At 54.4% G+C, this 18,528-nt stretch overlaps 1 long non-coding RNA gene and 2 other non-coding genes across 4 annotated transcripts; all 3 read left to right on the forward strand.

Annotated features, from left to right (window-relative positions):
- The first annotated feature begins 11,818 nt into the window (after positions 1 to 11,818).
- Positions 11,819 to 17,820, forward strand: LOC115500609. Of its 2 annotated transcripts, XR_004342886.1 has the most exons (4): positions 11,819 to 12,702; positions 13,510 to 13,632; positions 15,496 to 15,698; positions 16,790 to 17,820. It is a non-coding gene; the product is annotated as an uncharacterized LOC115500609 (long non-coding RNA). The 2 variants fall into 2 exon arrangements; XR_004342885.1 differs by lacking the exon at positions 15,496 to 15,698 and having other exon boundaries at positions 11,828 to 12,702.
- Positions 11,852 to 12,042, forward strand: LOC115501926. The gene has a single exon (XR_003964976.1). It is a non-coding gene; the product is annotated as a U2 spliceosomal RNA (small nuclear RNA).
- LOC115501928 lies at positions 17,664 to 17,854 on the forward strand. The gene has a single exon (XR_003964978.1). It is a non-coding gene; the product is annotated as a U2 spliceosomal RNA (small nuclear RNA).
- The last annotated feature ends 674 nt before the right edge of the window (positions 17,855 to 18,528 follow it).

Raw genomic sequence — 18,528 nt, forward strand, 5'->3', positions numbered from 1 at the left:
CACTCATTTCTTTTCCTTCTCCCCAAGTGCTAGCAAGTTTGAGCACGTTTGGGACTGGATGGTTGGAGTATTAAGTTAGGCTCCTGGGGTGCTGACAGAAGGCAGGGGGAACCAACGGGCAAGTGTTACCAATTGGGGTTTATGCGTTCAGGCAACATGTCTTGAATGACTGCTATGTGCTAAGACCGAGAGACAGATGCCTAGGTATGAAAGAGGCAGACGGGCCTCCCTGCCCCGAGAAACCTTACAGTCCCCGACAGAGAAAGCGGAGCAACCAATCATGGTGGGATCCGGGATCGTCTCCTGAACTGAAATTTCTAAAACCCCCGCAGAGGATTTCTTCTCATGGGTTGGGCACACCCCGTTGCCAGCAAAGCACACCCTGGGCTAACTGATGCCAGGCGTCCGTTTCTGAGTTCCTGGGAATGGATACCCTACAGTTGAACAGGCAACAGAAAACGGGCAAAGGATAGACAGTCGGCCGGCGGGTTGCGGGGGTGGGGGGTGGGGAGAAAAGCACAGTTACTCAGTTATAGGCTGACATCTGCCCCCCCACCCTGGGGCAACGTCACCCCTTCTGTGCCCCCGAGTCTCCGAGGGGCCGAGGGGCCTGGGCCACCCGCTCATCCCAGAGACCCCAGTATCGGATCTATCCCCTCTGTGGCATCACACCGACGGGACAGGATGAGCTGGGCGGCTGGCGCACCAGAGGCCATCAAGAGATACAGGCACTCCGGTGCCCCGCAGTCAGAGAGGGAGGGAACCCCTACAGTGAAAGACACAGGGCAGCACAGCGTTTAAGGACTCCCATTGTGGGACATCCCCTCCAAAGTCCCGAAAAACTGCTTCCTCTTTATACACCCGCCGCCGCCGCCTACTGAAAGAGAAGGAAACCCAGGGCCCGGTGGGCCTCTGCGGGTTCTGGAAGCAACCCATTCCACACGTAGACACCCTGCTTGGGCTCACGCATCGCGGGACGTCGGAGACCCTCACCTTGGGAGGCGGGTGCGGAGCAGAGAGAGAAGGGCTCTGAAGGCCTGCGAGGTGCAGAGGGGCAGCCCTGCTGTTGGGGCCACAGCATCCGGCGGACCCCACCGTGTTGGCGGCCGCGGGCGGGTCTGTGAAGGAAGTTTATGGCAAAACCACCACGGGGGCGAAGGGTCACATGGTGGGGGCCGGGGGAGGGGGGGGGGGTGGCTCCCCTCCCTTCGGGTTCTGGAGCCAGGCCTCCTCCAGGCAGGCCCCGAACGCCAGAGACCTCTCCGCCTTCTGAAAAGCAGCTCCTGGCATGCTGCTGGACCTTTGTAGAGACGGATGCTTACCATGGGACCGTCAGAGACCAGGGCCCCGGACTGTCCATCAGTCCTAAGATGAACGTAGGGTGTCAGGGTCGAGCCCGAGCAGGAATAAGAGCCACTGGACAGCCAACAGAGGAAATGGCCCCGCCGGCCCTTTCTTGGCCACCCCGGACCCGGCACGACGGCATGTGAACAGCGGGGGCTACAGTGGTGGCCGCGGAGGTCGCACACGGGGTCGGCACTGCTTCTCTCGGGGGCCCTCAGTGGGGGAGGGGGGGGTGGTACAGGGCTCCATGGGGTACTGGGGCCCGACCATATCTACTGGCCATTTCTACTGGGTTTTCACATGCGGGGCTCCTCTAGCCGGCTATCTTTGTTTCCAGAGGCCTCCCGTTGACTGGCCAAGCCTTTGTCAGGTTGCTCAGAGCTCTGAGGCCCTCCTTGCCCACACCGGCCTCCTCCCTCTATCTTACTAACCCTCCACCCCCCCCCCCGCACCCCCAATCAACCTCCTGCACGCCTCACTCAGTCCCAGCAGCTTCTTTCCAGAGGACCCAGTGCCGCCTAGGACTCAGACTCCGGTAGTCCAACTTTTACAAAACATTGGTCAATGTGAATATGTAACGTTCATGTCTGTACAGTTTAAAAAAAATGTTTTAATGTTTATTTATTTTTGAGAGAGACAGAGAGTGAGCGGGGGAGGGGCAGAGAGAGGGGGAGACACAGAATCCTTTTTTTTTTTTTTTAATTTTTTAATGTTTATTTTGAGAGAGAGAGAGAGAGAGAGAGCGAGCGAGCGGGGGAACGGCTGAGAGAGAGAGAGAGAGAGAGGGAGACACAGAAACCGAAGCAGGCTCCAGGCTCTGAGCTCTGAGCTGTCAGCACAGAGCCTGATGCGGGGCTGGCACTCACAAGGTGTGAGATCATGACCTGAGCCGAAGTCGGAGGCTTAACCGACTGAGCCACCCAGGCGCCCCGGGGAGACACAGAATCTGAAGCAGGTTCCAGGCTCCGAGATGTCAGCGCAGAGCCTCAGGCGGGGTTCCAACTCAGGGACCTTGAGATCATGGGTTCATGACCAGAGCAGAAGTCGGATGGTTAACCGACTGAGCCACCCAGGCACCCCTCATGTCTGTACAATGTTTTTAAAAGGGGGCGCCTGGCGGGCTCGGTGTGTAGAGCATGCCGCTCGCAATCTCAGGGCCTCACGTTCAAGCCCCACGTGGGGCATGGAGTCTACTTTAAAAAAACAAAACAACAACAATCCAGAAACAAAACAACAACAACAAAAACGGAAAGGGGAATAAATATTTGCCAGTCAAAACCACAGGCAGGGTTTTTTTCTCCAAATTATATAGGAGATGCCAGAATGGGATCAGAAAAAAACAAAAAAACAAAAAAAACAAAAAAGAGGGGCACCTGGGCACCTGGGTGGTTCAGTGGGTTAAGCACTAACTTCAGCTCAGGTCATGATCTCGAGGCTTGTTCCGAGTTCGCGTCCCGCACTGTGCTGACAGCTCGGCGCCTGGAGCCTGCTTCCAATGCCCTGTCTCCCTCCTCTCTCCGCCCCTCCCCCGCTCGTGCTGTCTCTCTGTCTCTGTCTGGTCGGTCTCTCTCCAAAATTAAAATAATAATAATAATCATCAACATTAAAGACAAAAAGGAGGGGCGCCTGGGTGGCGCAGTCGATTGAGCATCCGACTTCGGCCAGGTCACGGTCTCGCGGTCCGTGAGTTCGAGCCCCGCGTCGGGCTCTGGGCTGATGGCTCAGAGCCTGGAGCCCGTTTCCGATTCTGTGTCTCCCTCTCTCTCTCTGCCCCTCCCCCGTTCATGCTCTGTCTCTCTCTGTCCCAAAAATAAATAAACGTTGAAAAAAAAAAATTTTTTTTTAAAAAAAGACAAAAAGGAAAAACAAAAAAACGCCTTGATGAAACGTGGGCAAAGTCACGCACTTCGGGGGAAAGATGACAAACGTGGGTTTTCACATACAGAGGTGCAAAGATGAACAAAGAGGTACCGTAAAGAGAGAAATGCGCATCTAGAACGGTACTGAGAGAGAGTTTACAACCTGAGCGCTTGGTAAAAATCCGAGAGTCTGACGAGCTACTGGGTTTGCCAGGCTGCAGACACAGACGCTGCTTGAGAACTCTCAGGGTGCTCTTAGAGTCCCCATCCCCGTCCCTGACCCGTGGCTGGAGAGGCTTTCGGGGCGACGGCGCCAGGGACCAGGAGGGTGCAACAGCTGGGTGGAGGTACGTGGCTCTTGGGTGAGGCTGGTGCCAGCCGTAGCTTTTCAGGCGCCACCGCCCGTGTGTGTCGGTTTGTGCGGGCCACGGGGGGCACGGCGGGGCAGGGGTACTGACTCCAGCTACCCGGCAGTCAGTTAACTCCCAAGAGGCTGATCAGTGCCCTCGGTTCCTCGGGAGACGGTCCTTTGCCAGGAATGGGAGTGTCTTGAGGGTCAAAACAGCTGGGAAACCATAAAGTGGCTAGTAACTGAAGAAGAACGTGGAACCAAGCAGAGAGGTCTTGTGTTGGAGAGGCCCCAAGAGCCATCAGGATGACCGTTGGGCCACTGGCTGGGTGAGCTTGCTTGGTCGATAGATCACCTCGTTGAATCCATATCCATTCGCTCATCCATTCAACAAATATTTAGGTGCTGGGCACGGGGCTAAGTGCACGGGCCGCCAGAGAGGTGGAAAGAGGGGTCCAGGTGGGATCTTCCCAGTCGTCCGGAGCTGGGGTATCGAGGGGGCGGGGCAGGGTGTGGGAAGGGAGGCAGGGTACAGACCAGGACATACTCCCGTACCGTACCGGACGGTATCATAGTGGGGCTGATGGGAGTGGGGAGGGAAAAGTGCTCAAAACAGGCCCCGGCGTTAGGTTAGGTTCTATCAGGACGTGGTCTTCAGCGAGGAGACGAAGCTTCCAGAGAAGTGACTGGCAAAAACGCTGTTTGCTACTCAAGCAGCGGACTCCTGCCGGGCATTTCCACACAGGGCCTCAGAGGCTAACCAGTCACGAAGGTAACTTGCTTAGGGTCCCGCGCAACCCCGCGCTTCCGGGAGAACGCGTGACGGAGAGATCATCCCCGCCCCCACCCCCACGGGACAGAGGGTAAACTCAGGGCGGGAGACAGTCACAGAGCCAAGAGCTAAGGCGGGGTCGGGCAGGGCCGTGACCGCAGATCAGATGTCACCATCGTGTTACCGGCCTCTCTCGTGCCGGTCCGTGTGTGTGTGTGTGTGTGTGTGTGTGTGTGTGTGTGTACGCGCGCGCGCGCGCGCGTGCCCAGCAGTCCTTCCCTGCTCCAAGGTCCACGTCCAGAGGCAGGCGGTGTCTTGGGTCAGGGTGAGGCCCACAGGTCGGCTGCCTACAGTCTGCGTCCCACTGGACAAGTTTCTCAACCTCTCTGATGTCGGTTATCACAGCCGTGAAGTGACGGTGGTAACCACTTCAACTCGCTCCAGGGTCCTGAGGATCCAAACGGATGGGAAAGACCGCACGCAGGGCAGTGAGTCTGGCGCGCGGCAGTGCTGCGATCGATCGGGATGGTTTCCCGCAGGGATGACGGAACCGAGGACTCAATCAGATCGAGGGGCGATCGTGCTGGTCTCACGGTCCTTACAGCTAGCTAACCGCAGACTTCGAGAAGAACTAACCCAGGAAAGAAACCGACGCCCGCCGGGGCGAGGGCGGGGACGGGGACGGGGACGGGGACGGGGGACGGGGGGGGGGGGACAGGGGGCGAGGCGGGATGTCTCCGTCACCGGAGGCTGGCGAGGAGGTGAGTAGGACGGAGGCCGCTCACAGTCACGCTCGCAGGTTCCTGCCCCGGCCGCAGTTCGCTGCCCGCCCAAGGTCGGGGCCCCGCCTGGGGCCCCCGGGCGGCCGCTCCCCTCCCCGACGCACAGCGTTCTACCCCGCGGCTTTGTCGGGAGCACGCGGACCGCTCCGGTCCCACGGCTCCCTCCCGCAGCCCGTCTCCCTGCCCTGGGCCCGCGGCGGGAAGGGTTCCGGGGACCCGGCGGGCCGGGCCAGGGGCGGAGCGGGACCGTTGTGGCACGCCCCCCCCCCACCCCCCGACCCCCGCCCGGGGCAGGGTGGGGCGGGACACGCAAATTAGCGAGTCCTCCGCTAGGGAAGGGACGGGAGGGAGCGGAAAGGGACGCGAAAATTCACCAGGAATGCGGGGGGCAACCGCAACTGCACCGCGTGTGGCGCGTACCACGGGATAGTGAGCCAAGAATGTGGACTGAGCGTGACCTGGCTCACCGTGAGTGCAATATGGATGGCCGCAGGGCGGTAGCGGGGAGGAGGCAGCGACCCGTAACGCTTCTCGGTCTTTTCGCCAAGATCAAGCGTAGGAGCAGTCCTTTTTGTGCGCGGTATCTGATACGTTCTCTAGTCGAGAACGGCATCCCAAACGGGTTTGCCGGGGCTGGGTAAGTGGGGTCAGGGGTTCGCTCCGTCTGTCTTGTTCACTCGCCGGCCTGGCGTTGCAGTATTTCTAGAAACTGTGCGCGCTTCCCACCGCTCTCCGGGCGCAGGGAGGACTGTGGAGTTGCGATCTACAGGTGGAGTCTTAGTGCTTGTTCTTCGTCGGCTCGTGCGTTGCGCTGCTCTCTTTCTTTCTTTCTTTCTTTTCCCCCCCCCCCCCCCCCCCCTGTGCTGTTTCTTCTTCCCCGCCCCGCGTTTTGGTTCCTGAAGTTGTAGCCTTGCAGTTTCCCCGCTTGTGGGAACGGTCGGAGACCGTATGGTCTTATTATTCCTAGCCGGGGGGAAGAAGCCCGGAGGCTGGGCTCTAGTGCCCCTGGCACAGGCGCGTGCCGCCGCTCGGCGTCCGCCGCCTGGGGCCAGCCCCCCTCCACGCCTCCGGTCATCGGGCTCTGCGGCCGAGTCGCGTTCCCCTTTCGTGCCTCTGGCTTCTTCTCTGGGTCACACGCGCCGACCCCCTTTCTCCACCTCTTCGCCGCCCCCGGTCTCCTGAACTTTCTTACTTCTCTGCTCAAGACCGTGCCTGTTTGCTGCCTCTGAAGTGCTTTTTTTCTTCGTATGCCCCGTCCCTGGGCGTGAGCCCAGGCCCACGGCCTGGTGACCCACACTTTTGGGGAGAAATACTTCACGCCCACGCCCATGTGGCTCGACTTCCAATGTAGGGGACTGAAACCCGGGGCCTTCAAGAAGCTCTCAACTCGCTCTGCCGGACCCCTTAGCTGTCCCAGAACAAATTACAGGCAAATGCGACCATACGTACAAATAAATGTCTTCCCTGGTACGGAAGGAAAATTCCTGCTTCCAGATCGATCTATGGGGAGCCGCTTATCCACCCTGGTTGGCACGTCAGAATCTCCTGGGGTTTTCCTTTAAATCATACTCCTGTCCCACCACTGCCATACGGCAATCGGCAATCGAATTGGAGTCCCTGGGGCGGTGGCCCGAAGTTGGTGGTACCTCCACTAGCCCGCCAGGCGTTTCCGTTGCACCGTGTGCCTCCAGAAGCACTCCTTCGAGCATCTGGGAGGATGCCCCCGGTCAGCTTACTCTGAAACGGTGAATTCCCCAGGACAATGGAAGCGTTCCATGCACCCCTGCAAATCCAGGCACCAGTCGCTTTACGACAGTCCCAGACTGGCTTCGCCTTCAGCACACCATAGGCACTCAGTAAACAGTGTACCCAACGGGGAAATAACGGATCCCCTGGTCTTGGCACAGACAGACAGGAGGCCATCCAGTCTGGTGGGGAGGCCTTTGGACCCACATTGGAATATGTTGAGAGCAAGTGCCGGTCGGACGACGTCGTAGCTTCTTCGTTGTGCCTGCCACTCTGCGGAACCAGATGGACCGTCTCTTCCCCGCCCCCCCCCCCCGCATTTCCTTTTAGATGTGGAGACTGATGACACTACCCACGAGGGTATGAAGAGGTTTACAGCTCACATAATGAAGCTTTCCAGGGAGAGCAGGGTGGCTCCCGGGCAGATTCAAAAATGGCTTGAGAGCAAAGGAAGGAGCCTGGGTTGGTGTGTTTGATTATGGTGGTGAATGGAGGGTCTGGGGTAAGGCTTTTTTGTCAGATCGACCGGAGGGAGGGCAGGAAGAGAGGAGGGAGTGGTGAGACTTAAAAGCTGTCTGCAGTCAAAGATCCAAAGGAAGTCAGACTCTCTATTACCTGCTGCAAGCTGTTTTCCCCTCTGTGAAATGGGGGTGGGCAGCCGCCTTCTGCGGGCACGGTGCCCATGAAACGGTGCCTTCCACGGTGGATACTCAACAAACATCCCTTGGATCAGAGTCTGATGGCCGTCTTGATCTGATGTGATAAGGAGGGTTCCAGCCTGAGCAAGGGCAGGGGCGGGGGGTGGGAGGTGAGGGGTGGGGGGTGGGGGGGGTGGAGTGGGGCAGGGCCAGGCCGGCCGGTGGGGACAAGGTGGAGGAAGAAAGGGAAGGGGAAGGGGTACGGGCAGGTTCCTGTGAGAAGCTGAACCTGCTGGCTGACTTTGAGATATGAATGAGTCTGTGAAGGATGGGGACATGGGGGTGGGGGCATGATGATAGGGAGGAGCCCACCAGAAGCAAGGGTCCCCAGTTTTGGGGCCCAGATCATAACTTCAAGGTGGCTGGGCAGGTCAGTGGGATACAAACCGGTCCCCTCATTCCCCAGTCGCTCCCCTGCCCCCGCTCTTGGTCAGACTGCAATGCCCGGGTTCCCTCCTCATGTGCCCTGAAATTCTGACTTGCATGGGCATTCTGACTTGTTCTTTAGGCCCCCCCCCCCCCCCCCCACCCCCCCCCGCCAAGACGTCAGGCAGGCCTTCCTGATTGAGCTGGCTTTGTGTTCCATCCCACCTTCTCCTTTATTGAATATGTATCGCGTGCTTCCCATAGGGACGCAGAGCCAAACGGGAGAGGCCTCGGGCCTCAAGGGAGTCACACAGCCAGGTGGGGGCCACAACCATGTGTTCATCTCTGACAGTCCCCTCCGCATCGAACCTGGTGTTGTGGCCATTTGGGCAGGTGTCTTATCCTGGTCCTGGCCCGGATGCTCCCTGGTTGGGGCAGCGAGGAGGCAGGAACGGTGTCTGGTTTCTCTCTACTTCCCAGGACCAAGCACCGCCCCGGTGGGTCGTGGAGTTGAAGGTGATTAATGACTATTCCTTAAGTTGGAACCGCTGGTGATGGCAGGAGGCCCAGAGTGCTGGTGGTTTTGTCCTCCTGGGCAGATCCATTTCCCCAGGGTAAAAAGACAAGAGCTTTATCACTGGGCCTCCTGCTCTGTCCGAGGGTCCGTCCACTCTGTAGTGCCTGTCGCTTTCCGGACGGGGCATCCATTTTCTTGAGGAGGATTCTCCATACAAGTGACCACGCACCCCCTCACCCCCACCATGAATGCCTAGGGGGCAGGAATAGGATCACAGTCACGTCCCGGAGTTGGGCTCTGTCTGATGGGCGCCCAACCATCATCCACATGGAAAGGATGGGTCAATCCCGTGGACGCAAAGAATCAAACGTGGTTAGGTCAATGTGTTCCGCTACTTTATTTTTTAAGTAAGTTCTATGTCCCCTGCAGGGCTTGAACTCATGGCCTTGAGATCAAGAGTCTCATGCTCTACCGACTGAGCTGTCCAGGCACCCCTGTTCTGCTACTTTTTAAAGAAAAATCTCGAAGGCGGGGTGGGGTGGGGCGGTGGTGCGGCCTGGCTGGCTCAGTCGGTAGAGCATGGAAGAGATTACTCAACGATAACGTCTTTAAAAAGGGGGGAGGGGGCACATGGGTGGCCCAGTTGGTTGAGAGGGGGACTTCGCAGCTCAGGTCATGATCTCATGGTTGGTGAGTTGGAGCCCCGCATCGGGCTCGCTGCTGTCAGCACAGAGCCTGCTTCGGAGCCTCTGCCCGCCCCCCCCCCCCCACCTGCCCTTCCCCCGCTGGCGCTCTCTCAAAAATAAACATTTAGAAAAAGAAGAAGGAAAGAGAGAGAGAGAGAGGAAGAAAGATCCAGGAGTGTTACAAAAATGTACACGCGGTACAGTTTAGGATCCAAGGTGGCATCTCAAAGTTGTGAAGGAAAAATACATTCCTTTGCACTGTACTGCAGAGTAGATACCAAATGGCTCAAAGATTTAGCTGTGGAGAAAGAAGAAAAAGACCTAAGGGAAGATTTAGGAAATTATTTTGTAACCTCATCTGAAAACCATCTGAAAGCTATTTTTTTCATGATGAATAGGATGATAGAAAAAATAACTTTTTAAAGGTTGTTTGTTAATGTAATGGGTTTTTATTTTTTATTTTATTTTATTTATTAAAAAAAAATTTTTTTTCAACGTTTATTTATTTTTTTTTGGGACAGAGAGAGAGACAGAGCATGAACGGGGGAGGGGCAGAGAGAGAGGGAGACACAGAATCGGAAACAGGCTCCAGGCTCTGAGCCATCAGCCCAGAGCCTGACACGGGGCTCGGACTCACGGACCGCGAGATCGTGACCTGGCTGAAGTCGGACGCTTAACCGACTGCGCCACCCAGGCGCCCCTGTAATGGGTTTTTAAATTAAGAAATCGTTTGTGGGGGCGCCTGGGTGGCTCAGTCCATTAGGCGGCCGACTTCGGCTCAGGTCATGATCTCGCGGTCCGTGAGTTCGAGCCCCGCGTCGGGCTCTGTGCTGACCGCTCAGAGCCTGGAGCCTGTTTCCGATTCTGTGTCTCCCTCTCTCTGACCCTCCCCCGTTCCATGCTCTGTCTCTCTCTGTCTAAAAATAAATAAACGTTAAAAAAAATAAAAAAAAATAGTTTGTGATATATATATATATATATATATATATATTTTTTTTTTTTTTTTTTTTTTTTTTTTTTTTTTCTGAGAGCGAGAGAGACAGAGCGCGAGCAGTGGAGGGGGCAGATAGAGAGGGAGACACAGAATCCAAAGCAGACTCCAGGCTCTGCGCTGTCAGCACAGCGCCGGACGTGGGGCTGAAACCCACAAACCCTGACCTGAGATCCTGACCTGAGCCGAAGTCAGAGGCTCGAGGCTCAACTGACTGAGCCACCCAGGCGCCCCTATGTTTTAGATAATGTCTACGCCTAAACGTGGGGCTGGGACTCACGACCCCTCCAGGTCAAGAGTGGCAAGCCAGGCGCCTCTAAAATATAACTTTCAGTGGAACCTTAAGGAGATGAAATCCTCAAAAGACAGATAGCCAACAGAAGAAAATACTCACTGCTTGTATTACATACAAAGGGCCTTAAACTGTAAATTGCCGATACAAGCCCTTATGATAAAGCCCGACCAGTTAACCTAGCAAGTAAAAGGGCCGAAGTCCCTGAACAGAGAGAGTTCAGGGCTCTCAAACACAGGAGAGAACACTCAGCCTTATCTTCTTACCCATGATTAGAGAAGTACAAGTCAAAACCATGCTGAGGTACCATTTTCACCTGTAAGATCGGCCCCTCCCCCTGCTCCCCCGCCCCCCGCCCCCCCCCGCTCCACCCCCCCCCCCGCTCCCCTGCCCCACCCCACTCCCCCAAGCAATCCCCACTTTGATGCCACGCGGAGTTGCTGGCGGGACTGGAGCAGCAGGCGCTGCCTGAGAACGTCCGCCGTGCTCCTGCAGTCACTGTCCCTGCTCCCCCGAAATTCAAGGCCCCCTTGCGGCAAGAGTGGCAGGACCGTGACCACACCGCACTCACGGCGAGGACACAAGGGCATACGGACTGGCGTCCACCGAGCGCACTTTGCAGGCACTTGGGTCCGTGCGTGTGTATCTGAGCAAACTCCGCGGGAGTGAATCACGCCGAGGAGACGGAAACGCCGAGTTATTGATTCGCGACGGGAACTGTTCCATCCCAATGAAAGTAATCCAGGAGGACATCCCCTTCTCGCGAGCGAACCAGCCTGGGGCTGGGACTCTGGGGCGGAAGGCGGCCCGAAGGGACGCGGACGCGGGCCGGGGGGGGGGGGGGGGGGGGGGCGTGCTGCTGAAGAGCCGTCAGCATCGCGACGCGCGGGGCACTGGCTGGGAGTGTAGGAGGCAGGATGTCATTCACTGAACGGTGGTTGAGTGTGCGGGGCGGGGCGGGCAGAGCAGCGGCCAAAAGCAAGGTCTTGCCTTCACGGGCTCCCGGAAAAGCCCCGGGATCTGCAGCCGTGTTGGCTGTCCCTTCGCAGTCCCCGCCAGCCGCCCCTCCTCCCGGGTCTTTGCGCGAGGTGTGTGCACGCCGGGAGGTGGGCCCCCAGTTGGGTTTGGGCTCGCGGCGCGCAGAGGCGGTCGGGAGGGTGGAGTCGGGCCGCGGCGGCCGCGCCTCCTCAGGGAACAAAAGGCGGGGCATCATGCAGATTAGAAATGGCTGTGCGGCGGCGCGGTAAGGACGGGCCAACCAGGGATACGGGATTTCCCCTTCAGAATGTGGAGAACGAAAAAAATGTGCCCCAAAGTATTCTAGTGATTATCGATGGTCCTGTCGATGTCGCAAAGGATATCAGAAAAGGAGTGAGCGTTTAGGGTTCTCACCATGAGTTGAATATGGATGATGGGAGAACGGTACTGGAGAGGGAGGGGCAGGCGGGTATCGCTTCTCGGCCTTTTGGCTAAGATCAAGTGTAGTATCTGTTCTTATCAGTTTAATATCTGATACGTCCTCTATCCGAGGACAATATATTAAATGGATTTTTGGAGCCGGGAGATGGAATAGGAGCTTGCTCCGTCCACTCCGCGCATCGACCCGGTATTGCAGTACTTCCGGGAACGGTGCACCTCCCTTCCTTTAAGTGGGTTTCTAAAAGCAGATATGGTGTTTGGTTTGCGGAGCTGTGTTTCTTTTTATCTTTGTCTTCCCCGGGCGGATACGGATGTGTTCTGCTCGCCCGTCGCGCCTTTTTTTTCTTTCTTTTTCTTGTTCTCCTAGTCGCGGTCTTGTTTTGGCGGCAGGCTTGGTGAGCTGGGGCCGGAATGCCTGTGAGGGTCATTGTTTCCGCCTGGCTAAGTTCAGCGCGCTAAGCTTTTCCTGCTCTCCCTTTTTCATGTTCCCCCTCTCAGGCGCTTCCCCCCCGCCCCCCGCTGGTCTTTTTTCGGTCCATTCCCCCCCGCTTCCCTTTTCCGGTTTCGCCCCCGGGTGCAGCCTTTTTTTCTTCAACCGCTTTCCGCTGCCGTTTTCCGATTTCTTCTACCTTTCTCCGGAAGTTTGCACTCGTGCGTAGTCTGGTTCCCGGTGGTGGCCAGCTCTTCTAAACCTTTACCTCTCAAAGAGCTTTGTCCTCCTCCCCGCGCCCGGCCGTTTACGTTGTACACGCCCGCCCCCCCCCCCCCCCCCCCGCCGCCTTGCCAGTCCTTGTGCTTTCTGTCCAGCTAGCTGCAGCTCATTTCGCTTTTGAAGGTTTAGCTCCTGGCTGTCTCTCTCTGAGACACTTCTGTCATTCCTGGTGAGTTTCAACAGTCACACGGGCGATTCCTTCCGAACACCCCTCCTGGCCTCTCAGTTTCTCCACCGCGGCTAAATCTATCCCCCCTCGTCGGCCCGCTAGATTTTGTCATTCCCAACTGCTCTAACCGTGTCCCCATCCAGCATCACGTTCTCCCATCGCCTTCTACCCTTCCTCTGCCCTTTGACACCTGACACTTCTCTGTTCCTTCACACCTACACCCCACCCCTACCCGGATCCCTCAATGTCCTTGCCTCCCTATTGACCTGGATTCATTTCCTTGCACATACCCTCAGGTCCTTGACACGTTCTTGGTGCCACCTGTGCCACTGACTGTAGCCGGCGAAAACCATAGCACCGGGCCGATCTGGCTCACCTAAACTCTCAGTGTGCCGGGGAGAAAACTAGATAGACCTCAACACGTTTGTTACCCAGGCTCCAAGAGGCCCTTTCAGGAGAAGGAAAAATAAAAGCATTGGGGGAGGGGGCACCTGGGTGGCTCAGTCGGTTAAGCGTCTGACTTCGGCTCAGGTCATGATCTCCTGGTTTGTGAGTTCGAGCCCCGCGTCGGGCTCTGTGCTGACAGCTCAGAGCTGGAGCCCGCTTCAGATTCTCTGTCTCTCTCTCTCTCTCTCTCTCTCTCTCTCTCTCTCTCTGCCCTTCCCCCCACTTGTGCCCTGTCTCTATCAGAAGTAAATAAATGTAAAAATTTTTTAAAAAGCACTGTGGGAAACTGCTTTATTTAAAATTGACACGAGTTTAATTAAACACAACAAAACTCACATTCTTATACTTCATACTTTCCAGGTTTTGAAGGTCTAAATATCCGAATCCGGCGACATCCTCCAAATGCAACGGACTGCTCATTGGCTGTCCTACCCGGCCTGTGAAATAATTGCTTCTCCAGTATTTCCAATACATCTCCAACAGGTTCGGCCTTATCACTACTTCTGGTTCTTCTTGTGTTATGCCCAGAATTCGTGATCCCCAAAGACCGCCAGGGAGCCGAGTCCGATGTAAAAGCAAAAGAGCCTTTATTCGAGCTAGCTCGAGCTCAATCCCCTACCTGCACCGACGCAGCGGTGAGATACCAGGGAGAGAGAGCGAGTTTCAAAAGGACAAAGGTTTTATTGGGGCCTAGGGGCAGTTGGTGAGGTAATGGCTATGGCCTCAGCCGATTGGCTGGGGAAGGGTCCGAGTCCTGTTAGGCAGGTGAGGGGGGGGGTTACTCAAGGGGAGGAGGTGTGGTCAAGGTGAAGGACACAGAACAAGATGGAGTTGGCCGGCGTAGGCCCGCCCTTTCACTTGCACCGTCAAAACACAACAGTCGAAGGTTTTTTTCATTTTTATTTTTTATGTTTTTAACCCTCGGTGGCTTGCAATTCTGTTGACCTGCAAAGTCTGGTGTTTGAGACAATTCATCTAAGATATTGTCATTTGAAGACGTGCGGTCGGAGATTTCACTCATGTTGATCCCTTTCACCCTCCTCATTAGAGACCAGTCCTTTGCTTTCATCTTCTGGTTCGTCTAGTCAGAGTCTAATCATTCATCTAATCGTGTCAGAGTTCTCTTCTTTGCCCATATTATGGGTGGAAAGGTGAAAATTTCCAAATTCTCGATGACATTCAACAAAAGCAAAATTCAGACTGCCAGGATAGTGTCTCCCATCTGCTTGTGTACCCTCTGGAAAGATGATTCGTTACTTTGTTTTTAATTGCAACAAGGCAGGGAGAAAACCGAGGGATGGTGGGTGCCACTGTGGTGAGGTGTTTCACTGCCGCCTCACCGCTCTGAGGGATTCCATTTCCTTAGCCTTGTAGATTTCTCCGTCCTAGTTGGGGATCGAGGAATAACTTCAGGCAAAAATACCCCCAGGATGATGAAATAGCACATTGTTTCGTTGTTTTGAGATTACAGGGAGAATAAGATTGCTAAGACCCCGCGATGTGTCTTCGGTTTGGAGACAGAGAGAAAAGCAGCCGCAGAAGCTGGCCTGACACTCACAGCTAGGCTGTGGGGGTCTCCCGTGGAACGTAAACAGTTTCACACAACAGTGGCGGCAATCTGAAAAATAAAACAGCCGTTATGTTACCAGCAAAAAAACCTATTTTACTAGCTATTCGGGAATAGCAGAGGAATTGCGATTACGGACCTGCAGGCTATGGTGAACTGCAGACAAGTCCGAAGAGGCAAAAGGAAGGTCAGCCTTTGTTTACGTTTTAGGAGGAAGCTGGGGAGGCTTGTTTTGAGCAACAGTTCCCTGGAGAAGAACAGGAGTTTGAGGTCCTGGCGGCTTCTCATTAGCTGCAAGCGGGGGTTAGTGCCTTGTTGGCTGGGGTGCAACAAGGGCTCTTCCTTCTTTTTCTTAAGGCAGGAGATAAGCTTCCTATGTGAAAAGGGTCTCCCTTGTCAGAATAAATTTTTGTCTTCCTTCTTCCCGCTAAGGTTAGGCAGGCTGCAAGGAGTGGTACATGCTTGAGAGCTCCCCTTTCCAGTGCTTCCCGACTCCATTTTAACTGAGCTCTCCTGTATTTATTTTCTTTCTGTCTTTTTTTTTTTTTTAACGTTTATTTATTTATTTTTGAGATAGAGACAGACCATGAATGGGGGAGGGTCAGAAAGAGAGGGAGACACACAATCTGAAACAGGCCCCAGGCTCTGAGCTGTCAGCACAGAGCCTGACGCGGGGCTGGAACTCACAGAACGTGAGATCATGACCTGAGCCGAAGTCGGACGCCCAACCGACTGAGCCACCCAGGCGCCCCTCCTTTATTTATTTTCAACATCAACAGATTAAGGTCACTCTGTGACCCGTGATGAATCAAGACAGAAACAAGGCCACTCCGTAGTCGCCTCCGAACTGAGACAAGAAAAAAGAAGAATATCGTCCAAACAACAAAACTGACCAAACACCCCCTATCCTAGCTAATATGAGTAACTGCTGCTACTTTCCCAGTCGCAGTTTTGGCCTCGCTCTATTCTTCCTTTCTTCTAGGTAAGATGTATTCAGCTACCCAATCACTGAGTTACCCCCACTGCCTGAGGTCATCTGTAGGAGAGTGTGTGCGTGCGTGTGTGTGTGTGTGTGTGTTGTCTGGAGGGGGCGAATCTTTGTCCTTCTCCCCTTCAAGGTTCTTGGGGGTGGTGGGAAGGGGAGGATGGCTGGGGCTTGGTAGCAAAAGACGCATTAAAAAGAGAAAAAGAAACAGTGTATTAGTGTACGTATCTCATATATACACAGGAGAAAGTCAGGGATGAATAACCCAATGGGGTGGCTGGAACTTGGGCTTACATAGCCGCTTAAAACAAAACAAACAGGGGCGCCTGCGCGACTCAGTCGGTTAAGTGTCTGACCCATGATTTCTGCTCAGGTCATGGCCTCATGGTTCATGAGATCGAGCCTGGAGTCGGGCTCTGCACTGGCCGACAGCACAGAGCCTCCTGGGGATTCTCTCTCTCTCTCTCTCTCTCTCTCCCCCTCCTTCGCCCCGCCTCCTGCGTGTGTGTGCTCTCTCTCTCCGTCTCTCTCTCTCTCTCTCTGAAAATAAAATATACAAATAAAGAATCTTTGAAAACAAAACAAACAGAAACAAAAAAATAAATTTTCAGAAAAGTGACAAAAAGTAAAAGGGCTTTGAGTTTCTAGGCTGGCCAACTGTGGGATGGTAACTATATGGGGAAATAGTGGAAGATAAGGGCTGGGCAGTAAAATTTGTTAGGTAGAGTCTCTGGTGCCAGTCTCTGGGCTGATAAGGATCCAGGGTTGTCCGTAATTAACTCCTGTATACCTTTATGTCCTGATTTTAGGCAAATCCGGGGAGGGAAGAGTTTTTTCCTCCTGTTTGAGCTCAAAATAATCCTTACGCCAAAGTGGCATATTGGCGGGCGGCGGGGGAGGGGGGCAATTCCGCCACCCTTCGCATCCCATTCAAAGGAAGGCCTCGCTCACTTAAACCTTCCCCAAGCCCCCTAATGCAAGCCTACATCCTGTATATAATGAGCCATTCCTGACACCCTCTCACTGAGGCGCCCCGCGGGTTCCTTCTCACTTTGCAGCAAGCGGTAACCCAACCCTTTTCATTACAGGTGTGTTCCTGGTGGTCTTTGGCTGGATGGCGTTGACAAGTTATTAAGAGGGTCCACCGATGGACCCATATGGGAACTGCGACATGGAATGCGTTTTATTCTAACAAGCAAAGCCCCCCCCCCCCCCGTTGGAAGACCTGTAAACGAGAATACAAGTCATGAAATACCACTATTTACAAATAGAACTGCTCAAAAGAGAAACTAGAAAAAAAAGAGAAAAGGTTGTTGATCTCATAACTCCCAGAGCAAGACAGCTTAGTAAAAGGGTAGAGGGATGGATATATATGTATCTGCATCTGTGTCGGTGTATGTACAGTACGCAACAGATCCATGATGTTATGTGGTGGGTGCTCACGGTAGAAATCTTTCAACGTTGCTGTACGTGCGAAAAGAAATTTAAGAAGAAAAAAATGCTGCCAAGAAAAACCTCACAGAGCTATTTGTCTCGTTCTGGGCTTTCTCCAAGGAAATGAGACTTGAGGCAGCTTTCCCGCTACAGGCGCGTTTCCCTTTCAAGGCGAGAGAGAGAGAGAGAGAGAGAGAGAGAGAGAGAGAGAGAGAGCGCGAGCGCGCGCGAGCGAGCGCGAGCCGGCGCTGACGGCAGGAAACCAGGAAACGGCGCGTGTGTGGGCGGGACATGCAAATTAAAGTGGCTGTTTCTCTGGCGAGCTATGGGAGCAAAACAATAAAAAGCGTGAAAGCCCCGAACAAGTTAAGCGATCTGATAAACTGAGTATGTCTTAGGAGTTGTGACGATGACAGACTGTCCAGTCTAAGGAAAGAGGGTGAGCCTTCGTTTGAGGGTGACTTTTCTCACCGTGATCCAAAGGAGGAGTGAGAGGGAGGGTGTCGATGCGCTGGGGAGGACGTGGTTATCGCTTCTCGGCCTTTTGGCTAAGATCAAGTGTAGTATCTGTTCTTATCAGTTTAATATCTGATACGTCCTCTATCCGAGGACAATATATTAAATGGATTTTTGGAGCCGGGAGATGGAATAGGAGCTTGCTCCGTCCACTCCGCGCATCGACCTGGTATTGCAGTACTTCCAGGAACGGTGTACCTCCCCTTGGGAGGAAACACTCGAGTGTCTCAAAAGTCAGTTTCTGCGGTCTTTTCACTGCTCTGGGTGTAGCTACCTGCTTCCACCCGCTGCTTTCTTTCACTCTTTGTCGCAGTAGGCCTTGTTGTTATCATTTCTGACTCACATACCATATATACCTTCTGTCACTTTCCTGTTCTTAAGTATTCTTTCAGAGGAACGCTTCCTCCCAAGAGGTTCTGCTCTTTCGGAGTTTCTTGACCTTGCATTCTTGCTGAGGTTTCCTTATGGTCTCTCTCGGGTGGAACTTTCAAATTTCCTTTGGCATACCGGGAGGGGCTTTGAGGGGAATTTGACAATGTAGAGGGACCCCTCGGTTAAAGTGCATCTAACTTTTGGCTCGGGGAATTCGGCTTGGGAGTCAATCCTTCCCCTCTCCACCCACGCCTCAACGAATTGTGAGCGCACCCACCCTTAGAAGATAGACATGAGAGAGAAGGAGGAAATTTCAATCTTTAGAGCAACTTGTAGAGATTCATTACAATTCCCGTAAAATTCCTCCACTTTATGAATGCTCAGAGAAGTTCACTTGAATCAAAACACCACAAAAGTTGGAAGGTCAGCTTTTAACAAGTCCTCAAAGTGGCATAAAAGGTCAGAAACAAACTCCGTGATATAAAGAAAAAGCGGTTGAAGAAAA

This window comes from Lynx canadensis, chromosome E1 (genome assembly GCF_007474595.2).
Source record: "Lynx canadensis isolate LIC74 chromosome E1, mLynCan4.pri.v2, whole genome shotgun sequence".
In the NCBI taxonomy this organism is placed as follows: domain Eukaryota; kingdom Metazoa; phylum Chordata; class Mammalia; order Carnivora; family Felidae; genus Lynx; species Lynx canadensis.